Consider the following 18247-nt stretch of genomic DNA (forward strand, 5'->3'; position numbering starts at 1 on the left):
TGATTTCCCTTTTTGTCTGTGGAGAAGGTAATGAAATGATACCTGCTATTCTCTCAGGATCCAATTTCTTCTTTCCCTTTGTGAGCCAATGTCCCAAGTATTTAACCTCTGGTTCTGCAAACTGTAACTTGGATTTAGAAACTTTTAATCCTTTATCTCCTAAGAAATTCAGCAGTGCTATGATACTTGCCCTTATGTCTTCCTCCTTTGGACCTGCCACCAATAAATCATCAACATATTGTAATAATTTAGTCCCCTCTATGGACACAAATTAGCTTAATAATTATTCAAGAGCTTGGCCAAACAAATTTGGTGAGTCCACAAAACCTTGTGGCAAAGATGTCCACCTGAATTGTTGTTTTCTATTTGTCTCTGGGTCCTCCCACTGGAAAGTAAAATAATCCCAAGTTTCTTCGGCTAGGGGACAGGTCCAAAAGGCATCCTTTAAGTCTATCACACTGTACAAAACATCTTCAGGGGAAACTCAATTTAAAAGGGTATATGGATTTACTACTGCTGGAAATTGGGTTTTGGTCCTCTCATTTAGAGCCCGTAGATCTTGGACCAACCTGTAATTTCCATCAGTTTTCCTGACTGCCAGGATGAGTGTGTTGTGCCTTGACATACGCGATTCTAAAGTTCTCTTTTTCGCTAGTTCATCTATTACAGGTTTTAATCTCCTTCTTCCCTCCATGGAAATAGGGTATTGTTTGATCCTAATTGGATCCTCAGGTCTCTCTATTTAAATAAAAATGGGCTCTATTTCCAGCCTTCCCACTTCTCCTTGGGTATGCCAAACCTTAGAATCTATCCTATTCTTGTCTTCCATGGTTAATCTGTATAAATTTGCCATCAGCTGTGAGTCACATACAATCAAACTTACTCCAAGAATTATCATCAAATCTCTCCCTAATAGATTATAATCCGCTTCCTCAACTAACAAACAACATATTCCCTAAACAAATCCTAGTTTCTGATTCTATTTCTACATTTTTAATAACAGATACTTTGAATGGATCACCCTTCGCCCCTATGACTAGCATTATTTCTTTACTTTTAGCGCACCCTGGTGGTAACTGCTGCACCGTACTCCTCTCTGCTCCTGAGTCCACCAGAAATATCAGTTCTTGTTTTTGGGGGCCTATTTTCAGTTTTATCAAGGGCTCATTAGATGTTCTGGTCCCCAAAATAAAAAGCCCCCTACACCCCTAGTCTTCTTGAAAGATTTTCTCATCTTTCATCCTCTTCCTGCAGTCACTTTTAAAATTCTCCTTCTTCGTACAGTAAAAGCATTCAGGAATCTCCCTCTGATTATCGGGGTTCTTTCTCTGGGGGGTAGACTGCATCCTCTGAGTATCATGGTTTTGAGTTGATCTTACAGGGTCTCAAGAGCGTTCTTGCTTTTGTACTTCTCTGACAGCTCAACTATTACCTTTGCCTGTATCTTTTGTTTTTCCTCATACCTCCTCATATAGACCTTTTGAGCTTCCCTCAGTAACTCTTGCAACCCTTTTTTCTGCCAATTTTCTAGTTTCTCAAGCTTCCTTCATATATCCTCCCATGACTTGGCTACAAACTGAGTTTTCAACAATACTTTCCCTATTGGAGAATTAGGATCTGTTCCTGAGTATACCTGCAAGCTCTATCGCAGCCTGTCTAACCATTTAGTCGGAGTTTCCTCTCTCCCCTGGCATTCCCCAAATACATTACTAATGTTCTGTCCCCCGGGTACTGCCTCCCATATACCCTGTATTACTATGTTTCTCAAATCTACCATATTTTGCTGACCTTCCTCTGTCTGGGCATCCCACCCGGGTGCCTGGCTTGGCCATTTTTGTTCCCCTGGGTCACCCTGTGGGTTTTGACCTTCCCACTCTCGCATTCCAGCTTGCCTAATCATCTCTCTTTCCTCATTATTGAATAGTGATCTTAATATAGCATTAATATCCCCAAACTAATATATACTATTTCCTTAAAATTCATCCAGTCTATCTGCAACCCCCAAAGGGTCCTCCATCAATTTTCCCATTTCCTTTTAAAAGGCCCTTACATCCCCAGTATAATAGGTACATTCACATATCCGATAACCCCTGGGGAAGTTGGCACTTCCCTTAATGGGAGTAGATTGTGCCTGTCCTCTTCATTTTCACTATCCTCATCATTTGCCTTTTTTGTTTTACGCCAAGTTCTCCTTGCCAGGGGAGAGTGTGTTACCTCAGTGGAAACTGTTTGCTTTGTGGCTCTGGCTGGCTGTGTTGCATGTGGGGGCTGAGGGAGTGAATAGGGCTGTGGGGATTGAGACATAGGAGCCTGTGCCAGCGGAGGCGGGAGCTCTGGAGGCTGGGAGGGAAACAGAGGCAGAGGGCAGACCTGTAGGTGTTTCAGTCCAGGAGCCTGCTAGGGTGGGAGCTCTGGGGGCTGGGACAAAAGCAGAGGTGGGAATCGTGGAAAAGCCTGTGAAGCCTGCAGAGGAAGCAGTGCAGGGGCTGCACTGGAAGGGTCGCCGAAACCTCCAGTGGAGGGTCTTGAGCCTGCACGGGCTGAGGCATGAGTTCCAGGGGCACAAGCTGAGGTGCCTGGGCTTGTACAGGTTGAGGCATGGGTACCAGATATGGGGGTGGGAGATTATCTAAGGGTTCCCATGCTTTGCTCTGGGTTGTGGCTTCCTTTTTTGTTTTTATCAGGAATAACCCTATTCTTGATCCCTCACATATTCTTGCATAGTATTTCTCCTCCTGGTCCTGCGGCTTTTTGCTATCCACATAGTTGTTTAAGGCTCGACAAGTCCATCTCTCAAAAGTGCCAAACATAGGCCAAATTAAATTATTCCTAATTTCCTTACCCCCCCATACTTCTATACGGTAATGGATCATTTTCTCCTTAGACTTTCTTCTTCTTCCAGGACAATCCTCTCAGTGTTCTAACATTCATCCCAATGGGCTACCTCGTGGGATTTTGAGAGCGCCGCTCTCTTTCTCCAACGCAGGTTTTTCCTGGGTCTTTTTCTGAATTTTGCTTTTTCTCCGTCCCATCTTTTCCCAGGGATTTCAGTAATTTACTTACCAGTGTCTCCCTCTCGCAATCCTGTGCTAGGTCTCCCCCAGTTATCTACGCACAAAACTCTAAATTTCTACTGGTACTGCACTGTGCCTAATTTTAATCAGTATTACCAGACTACTAACCCTGCAGCGAACCGATCTGTGGGTTTTTGGCTGGCAATGAGCTCTCTATTATCTCTCCTTCCTTCTCTTCCCGGACTTACCAAGTCCTAAGCTAAAAGGTTTACCAGTTCCCAAACTCAAGAGAATAACTCAGATATATTTGTGAAATAGTTGATGTTGATTTAAAGTACTCGTGGAAATAGCTAAAACCATCTGTATGGTCAGATAACATTTAAGGAACAGATGTGATAAAGTCCCCTGCCACTGACCCTTTCACTATCAATCTGTCCTGGTTTCATCTGGGATAGAATTAATTTTCATCTTTGTAGCTGGTACAGTGCTGTGGTTTGGATTCAGTATGAGAATAATGTTGATAACACACTGATGTTTTGGTTGTTGCTAAGTAGTACTTACCCCAAGTCAAGGAATTTTCAGTGTCTCATGCTCAGCCAGTGAGGAAGTGCACAGAAAGACGGGAGGGAGCATAGCCAGGACAGCTGACCTAAACTGGCCAAAGGGATATTCCACACCATAGAACATCATGTTCAGTATATAAACTGAGAGGAGTTTGGTGGAAGGGGCCTATTGCTGCTTGGGGAGGGGCTGGACATTGATCAACATATGGTGAGTAATTGTATTGTGCATCACTTGCTTTTCTTGGATTTTATCTCTCTCCATTTTATTGGTATTATTCTTATTGATATTGTCCTAAGGTGACTATGATGCTTGTATCCCCAATCATCTATTCTGTGTGTGCTGTATGTTGTGTTCCGTACCTTTAAGACTGGTTCTGAGCAAAGCAAGGAAAGAAGAAGCGCGCAGTTTGTTCTGAGAAAATAGTGTTCACTCCTACACATTTTTTTCCTCTGGACTCTGTTGTGTTTGTCAGATGCATGGACAGCGGCCAGACAGAGTTGATTTTTTTTGCTTTTAGTCAGTTTAGCTAGCTGAAGGAAAGAAGCTTCCTGGACTGTTTTTTTTTTGTTTGTTTTGTTTTGTTTGTTTGTTTTGGGGTGGGGTTTTTTTTGTTTTGTTTTTTTTTTGTTTTTTTGGGTTTTTTTGTTTTGTTTTGTTTTGGTTTTTTTTTTTTTTTTTTTTTTTTTTTTCCTTTTTCTTGGGACTGTTTAAATCTGCTCTGGACTGAAAAACCCAGAGGAGCACTGAGGGCTTGCACCTGCGGCTCACCGAGGCCTGGACCTCTGGAGGGACTGGGACTGGTAGGAGACTAAGTGAGCTGAGCTGCACCCAATGGCAAGGACTTCCTTAGTTTTGCCATCTCTCTTCGGAGCAGTGAGAGGTTTTATTGTTTCATATAAATCTTTCTTTGTGCTTGTGCACATTTTGTTTGTTTAAATAAATAGTTTTTTTCCACTTTCCTCTGTGGAAGTTCTTTTCCCAGACCAGCTGGGGGGAGGGGCCGTTTGGGTTTGCTCCCCAGAGGAACCCCATTTGGAGGTTTCTTCCCAAATTTGCCCTAAACCAGGACGGTTATCATTATCTTATTATCATAGACTCATAGAATATCCTGACTTGGAAAGGACCCATAAGGATCATCAAAGTTCAACTCCTGGCCCTGCACAGGACAGCCACAAGAATCAAACCATGTGCCTGACAGCATTGTCCAAACACTTCTTGAACTCATACAGGCTTGGTTCCATGACCACTTCCCTGGGGAGTGTTTTGGTTTAGGTTGAATTAGGAGAAACTTTTTAAGGAATTTTTTAATAACAAAACTTTTACTATTTTTTTTTTTTAACTTTGGGTTTGGGAAGAAATTTTTTGAACACAAAGTGGAAAAAACTGGTTTATTAACAAATGAATAAACACCTCCCGACACAAGGGAAAAAAAAAAAGAACAGAAAAAGCTTAGGTTACTGTGAGGGGGAGGGCGCGCTGCTTTTTTTACAAGCCTTGGCGATTTTCTTTGGACTCTTTTAGCTAGATCAGCTCCGGGTGCTGGTTTTAAATCTTAAACGGGGGGGGGGGGGGGGGAAGGAGAAGAGGAAAAGGGAAAAAAAAAAAAACAAACAGAGCACAGAGGCGGCAGAAGGAAAGGAAGAAAAAACAAAAGGACGAAAAGGGCAAGAAACTAGCAGAAAAATTTGCGATACAGCGAGCGACTAGAAGCGACTAGAAGCAGGGAAGCCAAAAGCTAAAGTGGAGCCAGCCTAGCAGGCCAGTGCCCGCCCCCCCTAAAGGGGACGGATCACCTTCTTAGACATAACAAGGGTGTCCACGATATGGGATTATGGGATAGAGAGCACTGTCAACCTAGGACATTCCACCCCTTATTTCATATCGTGGACACACAATAAAAAACTTTTATTTCACTTACTCAGACTTTTGACACTTACACATTTCCATTCATCTTACTTGCTCAAACTTTTGACACTTACACGTTTCTTTTTGTTTTACCCCACATTCAGATCTCTTTGAGGTACACATTGTGTTGTTTTATCTTTCTGCATTATCTACCACGTATAACCTGGTTCTTGAGCAGAGACAATTTTACGGATGGGTTTGTCTGTATTCGAGGAAGGGTTGATCTATACTGTCTTTCTCAACAAACTTCTAACATGGGCCACTGGAGCTTTATCTTTATCTACTATATTAAGGAGCTGGGACTGAGCAGGACTTGCTCGGTTGGTAGAACTTTGGGTGTTAACTAGCCAGGTGGCCTTTGCTAAATGCTGTTTTTAGTTTTTTAAGGACTCCTTACCCAATGCTTTCAGGGTGGTTTTTAACAACTTATTGTACTTCTCTACTTTACTTGCAGCTGGTGCATGGTAGGGGATATGGTACACCCATTCAATGCTATGTTTTCTCGCTCAGGTTTTAATAAGATTATTTTTAAAATGAGTCTTGTTGTCTGACTCAATTTTTTCGGGAGTACTGTGCTTCTAAAGGACTTGCTTTTTAAGGCTCAGAATAGTATTGCGGGCTGTAGCATGAGACACAGGGTAGGTTTCTAACCATCTCGTGGTGGCTTTTACCATGGTTAGCACATGGCGCTTGCCTTGGCGGGTTTGAGGCAGTGTGATGTAATCAATCTGCCAGGCCTTCCCATACTTGTACTTAGACCACTGCCCTTTATACTAGAGGGGCTTCATCTGCTTGGTTTGTTTAATGGCAGCGCACGTTTCACAGTCATGGATAACTTGAGAAATGCTGTCTATGGTTAGATCTACCCCTTGGTTTCGTGCTCACTTATAGGTGGCATCTCTACCTTGGTGACTTGAGGCATCATGGGTTTATCGTGCTAGGAACAACTCTCCTTTGTGCTTCTAGTCTAGGTCTATCTTCAACTTTTCTATTTTTGCAGCTTGATTTACTTGCTGATTGTTTTGCTGCTCCTTATTAGCTTTACTTCTGGGGACATGGGCATCTACATGGCGAATTTTCATTGGTAGTTTCTCTAACCGGGCAGCAATATCTTTCTACTCTTCAGCAGCCCAAATGGGTTTTCCTCTACGCTGCCAGTTGGCTTCTTTTCATTTTTTCAGCCATCCCCACAGAGCGTTGGCTACCATCTAAGAATCGGTATACAGATAGAGCTTTGGCCATTTCTCTCTTTTTGCAATATCTAGGGCTAGTTGAATGGCTTTGAGTTCAGCAAATTGACTGGATTCACCTTCTTTTTCAGTGGCCTCTGCGACCAGTCGTGTGGGGCTCTAGACAGCTGCTTTTTACTTCTGACTCATCCCTATGACGCGGCAGGAACTATCGGTGAATAAAGCATAACGTGCTTCCTTTGCTGGCAGCTGGTTGTATGGCGGAGCTTCCTCAACTCGAGTCACTGGTTCTTGTTCTTCATCTGCGACGCTGAAACTTTCACTTTCGGGCTAGTTCGTGATTACTTCCAAAATTCCAGGGCGATTCAGTTTTCCAACTCGGGCACGTTGTGTAATGAGGGCAATCTACTTGCTTCAGGTAGCGCTGGTGGCATGGTGGGTGGAGGGAACCTTTCTTCTAAACATCTACCCTAGCACTGGTAGTCGGGGTGCCAGGAGCAGTGGTGCTTTTGTACTGATCACCTCTGAAGCAGCTTGGATTCTTTCATAGGCGGCTAAGATTTTTTTTTCTGTTGGGGTGTAGTTATTTTCAGACCTCCTGTAGCTCTGACTTCAAAATCCTAGTGGTCGGCCTCGGGTCTCACCAGGTACTTTTTGCCAAAGGCTCCAGGACAGACTATGACTCCCAGCTGCAGAGTAGAGCACATTCTTCACATTTGGTCTCGTTTTGACTGGGCCGAGGGCTACAGCATGAGCAATTTCTTGCTTGATCTGGGTGAAAGCTTGCTGCTGCTTAGGACCCCAATAGAAATCGTTCTTCTTGCGGGTAACCAGATGAAGGGGCCTTACAATCTGACTGTATTCTGGAATGTGCATCCTCCAGAAACTTATGGCACCTAAGAAAGCTTGTGTTTCTTTTTTATCTGTTGGAGGGGACATAGCTGTAATTTTGTTAATAACGTTCGTAGGAATTTGACGCCGTCCATCTTGCCACTTCACTCCTAGGAACTGGATCTTTCGAGCAGGTCTCTTAACTTTACTCTTCTTAACAGCAAAGCCGGCTTCCAGGAGAATTTGGATGATTTTTTCTTTTTTTTCGAACACTTTTGTGGCTGTGTCTCCTTACACAATGATATCATCAATATATTGTAGATGTTTTGGGGCTTTATCTTTTTCTAGTGTGGCCTGGATTAGCTCACGGCAGATGGTGGGGCTGTGTTTCCAGCCCTGGGGCAGTCTGTTCCAGGTGTACTGCACTCCCCTCTATGTGAAGGCGAACTGAGGCTGGCATTCGGCTGCCAGAGGAATAGAGAAGAATGCATTTGCAATATTGATAGTGGCGTACCACTTCGCTGCCTTGGACTCTAGCTCATACTGCAGTTCTAGCATGTCTGGTACGGCTGCACTCAGAGGTGGGGTCACTTTATTCAAGGCACGATAATCTACAGTCAATCTCCATTCTCTATCAGATTTCCGCACCGGCCAGATTGGGCTATTAAAGGGTGAGTGGGTTTTGCTGACTACCCCTTGGCTTTCTAGCTCTCGAATCATCTTATGGATGGGGATCACAGCATCTCGAGTGGTTTTATATTGCCGCCGATGCACTATTGAAGTGGCAATTGGTACTACTTGTTCTTCTCCCTTCATAAGTTCTACGGTGATCGGGTTTTCGGACAGTCTAGGCAAGGTGTTCAACTGTCGAATACTTTCTGCCATCACAGTCGCTACTCCAAAGGCCCACCTGAACTCTTTCGGGTCTTTAAAATACTCACTTTGGAGGTAATCTATGCCCAAGATGCATGGGGCTTTTGGGCTGGTTGCAATAGGGTGTTTTTTCCACTCATTCTTAGTCAGGCTCACATTTGCCTCCACCAATGTATAGTTCTGTGATCCCCCAGTCACACTAGCAATAGAAATCGATTCTGCCCCTACACATCTCGAGGGGATCAAGGTACACTGCGAGCCAGTGTCAACTAAAGCCTTATAGTCTTGTGGCTTTAATGTGCCAGGCTAACGAACCCACACAGTCTAAAACACACGATTTTCCCTAACCTCTACCTGGCTAGAGGCAGGGCCCCTCTAAGCATGGTTATCCTTCTTCCCTGGGGTATATGTTTTAGAGGTTCTTTCAAGGGGATTGGACATGTCATTATTGACATCATACTTGGCATCTTGGCTGCGAATAACTGGAGCTGCTCTTTGTTTAGTAAGACTTCCTCTTTGAATCCTACTTTCCTTCAAATTACGTACCTGTTGTGCCAGAGCAGCAGTGGGCTTTTCATCTCATCTCCTCATGTTCTCTTTAGATTCACGCAAGAAGAACCACAACTCAGCTCGTGGGGTGTACCTTCTCTCCTTATCAAAGGAGCGCCTGCGTTGGATACCAGGGCTTCTAATTTGCACAGCTGAGATTTGGAGGAAGTCCTCCTTAATCTCTTCCCTGAGTTTCCTATGATTCTCTTCTATTTTGTCCTCTAATTTCTGCAGTCGTGTTTCCACAGCTGCAATTTTGGCATGAGTTGGGCCATGTACAGCATTAGCATATGCTCGAAGCTTTTTTGCTATATCGAGCACAGTCTTATCTGTCTCCTCTCGCTTCATTATTGCTAGGGCAGAGGCGTATTCAGATGGCTCAAGTCGCACAAGTTTCCTCCACATTACAGGTGTACATGCTACCAGGTCTGGATTCTTAGTTGTTATGTTATCTGAAAAGATAAGCTCTGCTACTGCCATCTCTTTTAGACGTTGGATCCCCTGTTCTATGGTTTTCCACTGTGTCTGCTGCAAATAAAGGTCATCTGCACACAGGTATTTTTGTGCTACACTGTCCAGAATTTGTTCTCAGAGGCTGTGAGGGCTAGCCTCCCTCATCATGCCCTGATCAATAACAGGGTCTAGCGACAGAGATTCTAAATGCCTCGCTTCAGTGCCATCCAGAACTGTAGCCTCTCTTGCAGCATCTCAAAGGCGGACTAACCAACTTATTATAGATTCATCAGGTTGTCGTCTGTAATCTTTCCTCAGGCCTCGAAGGTCTTTTAGGGAAAATGAATCAATATTGGCTTCAGAATCTACACCCCTCGATGTAGTTTTTGATTTTTGTGAAGGTCCTTCTCCTGGATTATCATCATCATCCTCCACTTTGCGATCGGTCTTAGTTGTACACTTTTTGCTTCTTCTATTAGCAGCAACAGCTTTCGGTTGAGCCTTGCTGTCTGATTCGACTACTGGCCTGGAGCCTGGGATACTAGCTGCAGCCTGAGTAATTGGGATAGTAACTAGCTTATCTCCTTGTTCTCTGTTTTCTGTTTGCTGCCCTTCAGTATTTAAGAGAGTGCGATAAACATATGCCAGGGCCTAGCTTACTGTAATAATCCTTTTCTCTTTGGTATTACTCTGGCACCTCTCTTTCAAATACTTAGCCACCTCGGCTGGGTTCTGAATTTGTTCAGATGGAAAGTCCCAGGCTATAGGGTCGGAAAATTCTTTTAAAATTTGGCTTATATCTTCCCATTTCCCACTCCACTCAAGATTTCTCCTACTTGGGTTTGCTGGTAACTCAGAAGTCTCATTAGCCCCTTTGGAAATCTCAGCTTTCAATTTATATAAACTGCAGACAATATAGAGAATGCTTATTAAATTAAATGTCAGAAAGATGGTCTCTTTGACACTCAGGGGAAACTGAACATTTCCTAATAAAGATATAAACAATTCAAAGGAGAAGAGGGAAAACAGAGGCTGAAAAACCTCTTCCCCTGCTTCTCCCCTAACAAACTGAGTGCCCAACCATAACAACGAATCATCAAACATATTTACAACCTTCTTGTAAACAATCACAAACAATCCGAGCCCGGTCAATATTCTGGTTAGTGCCCCACGGCAACATAAGTTACGTATAAGAAGAAATGCTAAAGCTATCTCCGGGTAAGGAAATAACCCTAGACACCACAGAGGTAATAAAACCTCAAAAAACCCTAGAGACCAGAAATATTGACAGGCTTTCACCCCGACTGCCATTACGAGTCTAGAAAAAAGCATCCTGATACACCCACCAAACAATTAGAATCACCAGTATTATTATTAAGGTTTTTTCCACTTTCTTTGACTCGGGTTTCCCGGCCAATGCACCAAAATATGTTCTGGTTTAGGTTGAATTAGGAGAAACTTTCCAAGGAATCCCCTAATAACAAAACTTCTACCACCCCTCCCCCCAACCCTGGGTTTGGGAAGGAATCTCTTGAACACAAAGTGGAAAAAACCGGTTTATTAACAAATGAATAAACACCCCCCGACACAAGGGAAAAAAAAAAAGAACAGAAAAAGCTTAGGTTACTGTGAGGGGGAGGGCGCGCTGCTTCTTTTACAAGCCCTGGCGATTTTCTTTGGACTCTTCCAGCCAGATCAGCTCCGGGTGCTGGTTCTAAATCTTAAAGGGGGGGGGGGGGGGGGGGGGGGGAAGGAGAAGAGGAAAAGGGAAAAAAAAAAAAACAAACAGAGCACAGAGGCGGCAGAAGGAAAGGAAGAAAAAACAAAAGGACGAAAAGGGCAAGAAACTAGCAGAAAAATTTGCGATACAGCAAGCAACTAAAAGCAACTAGAAGCAAGAAAGCCAAAAGCTAAAGTAGAGCCAGCCTAGCAGGCCAGTGCCCGCCCCCCCTAAAGAGAACAGATCACCTTCTTAGACATAACAAAGGTGTCCACAATATGAGATTATAAAATAAAGAGCACTGTCAACCTAAAACAGGAGTCTGTTACAGTGACCAATCACCCACTGGGTGAAAAACCTTTTCTTAATATGTAACCTAATAGTCCCCTGCCGCAACTTTATGCCATTCCATCAGGTCCTGTCACTGGTCACCAGAGAGCAGAGATCAGTCTCCACCCCTCTGCTTCCCCTTGTGAGGAACTAGGCTGCTATGAGGTTTCCCCTCAGTCTCCTCTTCTCCAGGCTGAACAAGGCAAGTGGTCTTAGCTGCTCTTTGTATGGCTTCCCCTCTAGGCCCTTGTTGTGGGTTGATGCTGGCCAGATGTCAGGCACCCACCAAAGCCACTCTATCGCTCCCCTCTACAGCTGGACAGGGGAGAGAAAATACAATGAAGGATTCATGGGTTGAGATAAGGACTGGGAGAGATAAATCACCAAATAGTCATAAGCAAAACAGATGCAAATTAGGGATATTAATTGAATTTATTACTGACAAAATAAGAGCAAGATAATAAAAAGTAAAATAAAACCTTGAAAACACCTTGCCCCCACCCCTCCCTCCTTCCCAGCTCTACCTCCTCCCCTAGCAGCACAGGGAGACAGGGAATGGGGGTTATTGTCAGTTCATCACCCATTCTTTTTTCCCCACTGCTCAGGGAAAGGAGTTGTTCCACTGTGACACTGTGGGGTCCTTCCCATGGGAGATGGTTTTGTGAACTTCTCCAATGTGAATGTCTCACAAGCAGCAGTTCTCTATGAACTGCTGCAACATTGATGATGAAAGATTTTTAGGGTTTTATATATTTTTCATATTTTTGTAGCTTTCTGGACTGCTAATACATGGTTGCAGCTTCTAGTACTTTTCTGACCCTTTTCCCCTACATTTTAGAACAATAAGCTAACCTTCTAACACATTCCTGAAATACTGTTTAGTCTTATTTTCAAGAAGAGAACTTACAACAAGGACATTTTATTTTCCAACCAGAATCTGAGAAGACACAAGAAGAAATGGGGCAAAGATGCTCCTGGACCAATTCCAATGGGGCAGTACTTGGGGGAAAATTACCTAACCAACTGCTCTTCTAATTGGACAATATTTGATAGGTATACTTATCAACTAACCTCATAAAAATTATAGAAATACTGTATCACACATGCATATTATCATACTGTGCACCTTTAAGGCTTTCAATTAAAGATTTGCTTTTATATTATCATTTCAACACTGGAAATTGTCTCCGTTTTATTTCAGACAAAAACATGAGTCCATCCCATGAGTAAGTCCTCCCCAAACTGGTGCAGTATGGGTCACTCTACCACAGGGTGTGTGTTACAGATTTTCTCAGGAAAGGAGGTCATGATTTATATTTAGACCTCCTTGAACTACCCTAACTGAGGCCTACCTACCCTGACTGGGGCCTGACTTGAGGCCTGTTAAGGCCTCCAAGCCTGTGATGCAGTGAAAATTCCTAGTGAGCTGTGGCGTAGTTAGAAATAGATATTAAGGTGTTTGGGAAATATAATGGGGTGTTGAAGGTCACGAAATAGAGTTGTTAATAGGCGTGTGTTAGCCACCTTAAGAGTAAACTAAATAATGTGTGTTTGCATTCTTTCCTCTGCTGTGTGCCAATGAAAGAGTTATTACATATATAAACTATGTAAAGTTCTATATAAGTCGCTGCGCAGCACGTAATAAATGAATCACATATGATTAAGCACACTGGTTGGATCTGCGTGAGTTCTGTCTAACCCTCTAACATTATTAGTGGTAACCCTGGCTTCAGGTGTGGTCCTTCAAGGACTGGCTGCTCCAGCGTGGGCTCCTCTCTCCATGAGCCTCCTATGGGGTTACAGCCTCCTCTCAGGCATCCACTTGCTCCAGCATGGAGGTCCTGGCTCCTCCATGAGCTGCGGGTGGATCTCTGCATCCCCATGGATCTCCATGAGCTGCAGAGGGACAGCCTGCTTCACCATGGTCTTCACCACAGGCTACAGAGGAATCTTATCTCCAGTGCCTGGAGCATCTCTTTCTCCTCCTTCTCCACTGACCTTGGTGTCTGCATAGTTGTTCTTCTTTGTCCTAGGGTGACTTTATGATAGTGTATCCTCTATCATCTGCTCTATGTCCAGACATTAGTCCTATAGCTTCAAGTTGGAAAGGGGGGGAGGCGGTGGAATTCTTTCAGCGAGCAGTTTGTGTGCAGTGCTCACTTCCTCCCCCAGGTTCTCTCGCAGCTGTGTTGTCTAGCACTGACAGAGGGAGAGGTTTTTTTCCCCCTAGCTCATGGCTCTTTTTTCTTTGCTTTTTAGCTAGCTTCTTGTTCGTTAGTTGAGGCAAGAAGCTTTTCCTAGGACTGTGGCTTCTTCTTCTGGAACTGTTCACCTTTGCTCTGGTCCAGAACACAATCGTGGGGCCCCCCATCACCCCTGGAGTGGATGCTGCACCCCAGCTCCAGAAAGAGATAAGCCATACCTACAGAAAGGATTCTGAATCTACCATCTCTGCAGCAAGAAGATTATTTAACATTATACATTTTGTTTATATGTGCCTGTGTGCACCCTGCTTGTTAAATAAACCGGGTTTTTTTCACTTTCCTCCAGGCATTTTTTCTGAACCTGTGGGGGAGAGGCAGCTGGAATCTGCTTCTTTTAGAGGAGACACCCTTTCGGGACATTTCCTCCTAAATTTGTCCAAAACCAGGACAAATATTTTGGCGCCCAATGCGTGACTGTAGAAAGTGAAAAAAAACCTGCACTAATTACATTTTGGTTTTAATTACTTTGTATTGGGGTAAAGCAGTCAGTAGTCATCATGTTGTTTGAGGTAATAATGTCTCTCTTGATTGAGGTACTAATATCTTTCTAGTCCCAAGGCCTGTTTGCCTACCCACAGATAGTGCCAATTTTGTCCCTGGCACATACCTTTTACAGAACAGAGGCACAAATCAGATTTGCTATTTTGATGTGCTTGGTGATAATGATTTATAGGTTTACAAAGGTACTGGGAGTTGTTCAAAATGCATATGGTCTGTTGTTTCTCCATCCTATGTCACGATAGGACACAAAATAAAGATTCTTGACTCCAGTCAGAAGGCAGTAGAAATCAGAAGGCTTTATTTACAATACATTCAGCTCTTTTATAACATGCTGCACTAAGAAGGCATGTTATTGGTCCATAGCACTGAGACTTCTCCCATTGGCTAAGTAACAGAAGTAGCAAACAACACCTGTTGTTATGGAAAAGGAATATTGTTTACACAAGGTTGTTTTGGGAAAAAGAAAAACTGTTGAAAAGCTTCCCTTGAGAAGAGCTAGCTCTTCTCAAGCTCAGAAAATACGGACTCCACAATCCTAGTCTTCATCCTAGCCTCAGTAGTCTGTTTTTGGGGTTTATTAGTAATTGCATCCAGTCTGTTAGAGGGGGAGCAGGGGATGAAGTTTCCCTACTTTTCATCTCCTTCTTTCCCTTTAAATCTGGTACGTGATCTTTTGAGAATCTTCCCTGAATGTTAAAGAAACCACCTTCATGGTATTTTATCTGGTAAGCTTCCTCTATATGGTCTGCAGCTTGTCTAGAATCAGGGCTGAGATATCCAGAGGGACTGATGAGACACCTGACCCAGGCATGGAAAATCCTGAGTGGTGTGGGGAATGGGAGGTTATGGGCCAAACCCTGAAGGAAATCTCTGACATGATAGCTTGGAATTTCCCCCCTGAACAAATTCAGAACCCAGCTGAGGTGGGGAAATATCTGAAAGAGAAGTGCAATGACGACTCTAATGAGAAGAAACTCATTGCAATATGCTGGGCCCTGGCATATGCTTATCGCACGCTGCTAGATACTGTAAGGCAGCAGATAAAGTCAGGGGGCAGGAAGATAAATCAGCAGACATCCCAGTTACTCAGGTTGCAGCCAAACCAGACAGACAACCTAAGCCGATGGCAGTTGCTCCTATCACGAGAAAAAAACCACAAAACCAAAACCAATTGCCCAGTAGATGATGATGATGATGATGATAAAAGAGGAGGACCCTCAAAGCCAGCAATTGACTCAGAACCAGAAATCACTATTGAGTCCCTGTCCATAAAGGACCTTCGTGGCCTAAGAAAGGATTACATTCTATGATCAGATGAATCTATAATTAGTTGGTTAGTCCGTCTTTGGGATGCTGCAGGTGATAATACACTTCTGGATGGTACTGAAGTGAGGCATTTGAAATCCCTGTCACATGACCCAGCTATCAACCAAGGGATGGTAAGGGGGCCTGAACCTCTCAGTCTGCGGATATGTCTCTTGAGAAGTATAGGGGAAAGATACCCATGCCCAGATGATCTCTATATGAAGCAAACCGCATGGAAAACCATCGAACAAGGCATTCAGCATTTGAAAGAACTGGCGGTGGTAGATTGCCTTCTCAGATGACCCAACAATTAAGAGTGCAGACTTGGTAAGATGTACACCAGTGATGTGGCTAAGACTCATATGACTTGGGCCACAAGAATACACTTCTGCTTTAGCAATGATGAAGCAAGATGAGAGAGATGAGACTGTGCTTGCTATGGCGAAGAAGATCCGGGCATATGCAGATGCCATGCATGGCCCAAAACATGCAAGAAATTAAGCTGTGGAAACACATCTGTCAGAGCACATATAGAAAGTGGACAATAAAAGATAGAATGGAGAAGAATCACAAGAAACTCGAAGAGAAGATTGAAGAGAACCTTCTCCAAATCTCAGCAGTACAGATCAGAGTTTCTGTAACCAGGCGCAGACGTCCCCCAGCCAGAGAAAGAGGGTACACCCCACAAAGTGAGCAGTGGTTCTTCCTGCATGATTGTGGGGTGTCGCCCTGCATTTTCTTGCTTTCAAGTGTTTGAATCTTTGCAGCCCGAGTCTCGTAAACTATATGTATTTTTAGAAATTATCTTGTGTTTTGTATAGTTGTTCTCTGAGAGGAGAACTTGACCAATGGTCATAGTGACCAATGGAGACATGAGGTTGTAACCTTCTTTGGACAATCCTGGCCTTCTGTAAAAAGTGTATATAAGCTAATGGAGTCAGAAAAAATAAAGAAGTTTTCCATGTCTTCACCTGCTGTTGCCTGCTGTCCTCTGTGAGGGTCCATGTCACCCCTGCATTTCTTGCTTTCAAGTGTTTCAACCTTTGCAGCATCGTTCTCACGCTGCTTGATGTAAACAATATTGTATTCTTAGAATTTATCAGTATGTTTTGCATAGTTGTTCTCTGAGAGAGAATTTGACTGATGGCCATAGTGACCAATGGAGTCAGGATGTTGTAACCTCCTTGGGCCAATCTGGACCCTCTGTACAAAATGTATATAAGTAGAATTGGAGTCAGATAATAAAGAGCCTTCCATGTTTGACCCTGCTGCTGCCTGTTGTCCTCTGTGAGGGTCCATATCCACGTCACAACGTGTTACCCCTCTAAGGGCAGGGGTAACAGGTCCACACCCATGTCGCAACTTGTGGCCCCTCTGAGTGAGGGGGCCACAGTGGGGAAAACAAGAGGAGGTGGGATGGAAAACCCACCGCTGCTCTGGTGCAACTGGTGCATGAATTGAAGGAGGGCAAGACTCACAGAGGAAGTTCCACCAGAAAGGAAGCAGCTCCAGTTGCCCGTAACTGAACTGCCAGGTATGCTGATGACATCTGATCCCCTTGAAGGAACCTCTAAAATGTATGCCCAAGGAAGGAAGGATAACCAAGAGTAGAGGAACCCTGCCTCTAGCCAGGTAGAGGCCAGGGAAAATCGTGTCTTTTGGGCTGTGTGGATTCGTTGGCCTGGCACATCAGAACCACAAAAATATGAGGCCTTGGTCAACATTGGTGCGCAGTGCACATTAATCTCATTGTGACTTGTTTCTATCACTGGTGTGACAGAGGAATCAGAAAATTTGACCCTGGTGGTGGCTGAAGTGAGCCTGACTGGAAATGAGTAGAAAAAAACATCCCACTGTGACTGGCCCAGAGCCTCCCTGCATTTTGGGCATAGACTTCCTCTGAAGCCGGTATTTCAAAGACCCAAAGGGACTCAGGTGGGCATTTGGAATAGTTGCTGTGGAGGCAGAGAACATTAAGCAATTGAAAACATTGCCTGGACTGTCAGAGAACCTATCTGCAGTAGGCCTTCTGAAGGGGGAAGAGCAACGAGTACCAATTGCCACCTCGACAGTGCACCACAGGCAGTACAGAACAATTTGAGATGCTATGATTCCCATCCACAAGATGATCCACGAGCTGGAGAGCCAAGGGGTGGTCAGCAAAACCCACTCACCCTTCAACAGTCCCATTTAGCCTGTACGCCAATTTGAAGAAGAATGGAGATTGACTGTGGACTATTGTTCCTTGAATGAAGTGATTCCACCATTGAGCACTGCTCTACCAGACATGTTAGAGCTCCAGTACAAGCTGGAGTCCAAGGCAGTGAAGTGATACGCCACTACTGACATTGCCAATGCATTTTTCTCCATTCCTCTGACAGCAAGGTGCAGGCCGCAGTTTGCCTTCACGTGGAGGGATGTGCAGTACACCTGGCACTGACTGCCCCCAGGTTGAAAACACAGTCTTACCATCTGCCATGGACTGATTCAGACTGCTCTAGAAAAGGGTAAGGCTCCAGAACATCTGCAGTACATTGATGACAACACTATATGGGAGAACACAGCAGCAGAACTGTTTGAAAAAGGAGAGAAAATCATCCAGACTCTCCTGAAAGCTGGTTTTGCCATCAAAAAGAGTAAAGTCAAAGGACCTGCTAGAGAGATCCAGTTCCTGGGAGTGAAGTGGCAAGATGGACAGCATCAAATTCCCACGGAGGTCATCAATAAGATCACAGCAATGTCTCCACC

The sequence above is a fragment of the Zosterops lateralis genome (genome assembly GCF_965231275.1).
Source record: "Zosterops lateralis genome assembly, chromosome: W".
Taxonomy (NCBI): Eukaryota; Metazoa; Chordata; class Aves; order Passeriformes; family Zosteropidae; genus Zosterops; species Zosterops lateralis.